The sequence below is a fragment of the Dipteris shenzhenensis genome, chromosome 23, assembly GCF_047967505.1.
Source record: "Dipteris shenzhenensis isolate YYH24624 ecotype China chromosome 23, Dip_SZ_1.0, whole genome shotgun sequence".
Lineage (NCBI taxonomy): Eukaryota > Viridiplantae > Streptophyta > Polypodiopsida > Gleicheniales > Dipteridaceae > Dipteris > Dipteris shenzhenensis.
The window spans coordinates 7,569,931-7,571,643 of NC_141618.1; positions in this window are offsets into that span (position 1 = coordinate 7,569,931).

The following is a 1,713-nucleotide window of genomic DNA, read 5'->3' on the forward strand; positions in this document are numbered from 1 at the left end:
GACGGCATTGGTGTAGTCATAAAGCATGTACTAACCACCAAGCAATGGGATGCAACTGGTACAAAGCCATAGAATGCACATGAGGTTGTGAAATGGTTGACTTGGAAGATGGGAGATAATGTGAATGGAGTAGGCTCCTCCAATGATGCATGAAGATCACCCAATAGACATCTCAACCAAATACACTCGACTATGGTCATAAAGCTTTCCATATACTCAGCTTCACATGATGAGGTAGCCAACATATACTATTCTTTCTAAACCAAGAAATGCACCAGCGTCCAAGAAAGAAAGAGTCACTACAAGTGGAGTGTTGAAGTATCAAAATCACCAACCCAATCAAAATCATTATAAGCATGTAATTGAAAGTCACCCTCTTGGGAAAGAGTAATCAAGGAATCGAGTGCCCTACAAAGAATGGAACACATGCTCCATAGCTTGCCAATGTGAATTCTTTGGGCTGTGCATAAACCTATTTAGTTGGGAGAATGCATACTAATTGTTGGGACATGTGTTGCATAAATAAATGAGGCATCCCACAACCTTTCTATAAACAAAGAGTTAAAAGGTTCACTGGAATCATGAAAAAACAGCTTAAGCCTCAGCTCCATAGGAGTAGAGATGGGCTTGCAATTCTAAAATCTAAATTGTTATAGGAGATTACCAATATACTTGGACTGCAACATTCCAACACCTCTATCATCTTGTATAATTGGATGCCCAAATAGTGGTGAAGCAACTCTAAATCTAACATCTCACATTTCTACTATAATTTAGTCTTAAAATCTACAATTTTAACAACATTAGTACTAGTGAGTAGCATGCCATCAACATAGAGAACAATGATTAGCAAATCCCCCCTTTCCTTCTTGACATAGAAAGTGCTCTCATGTGGACTATCCTACATTCTCTGGTTTAATAAAAAAGGATACCAAGCTCAGTAGCTTGCTTCAACTCCATTCTCTTGCATTTTCTCACTTCCATTTCCAAAAAGGCCTTTCTTAGCTTGCATATTTTGGCTTCCTTGCCAAGTTCCACAAATTCCATGGGCTAAGAAACATGGAACTCCCCTTGAAGGTCCCCATTCAAAAATATAGTGATGATGTCAAACTGATGGATCTTGCATCCAAAAATGCGGCCAATGCAACCACACACTAGCAGTGGTCATATGGGAGGTCAAGGAAAAGGTTTCATCATAATCTATGCCTTTATATTGTGCATAGCCCTTTGCCATGAGATGAGCTTTGTACACCATTTGATTTTCTTTTGAGTTTGTACTCCCACTTTGTTGCCTTGTTGTCGGCCAAAAAGTCCACCAATGCCCAAGTGTGGCCTTTCCTAATGAATTCAATCTATGCTTGCACTACCTGCATCCATGTCTCATGCATCATCAAAACTATCAGTTTCATCTGCCCCAGGTATGTTGTTGGCCCACACAACCTCACAGTAATGGGCATCCTCACTATCTCTAGTGCCACTCCGCATACGACAAGGAAGTGGTGTAAAAACTTACTGCCCTTGAGAGTGTGGAGCAACGAGAGAGCAGCCAATGAGGTGTTGATCTTGCTTCCTACACTATTGTAGTTTCACATGCTATGGCATCATCGAAGTCTCTCTGAGAAATAGGTTCAATCGTAGGCTGAACTAGGGCATCAACCATTGGAGTATCTTGCTGAAAATTATGGTTTTCCACTAGTATATCAAGTCAAAGGA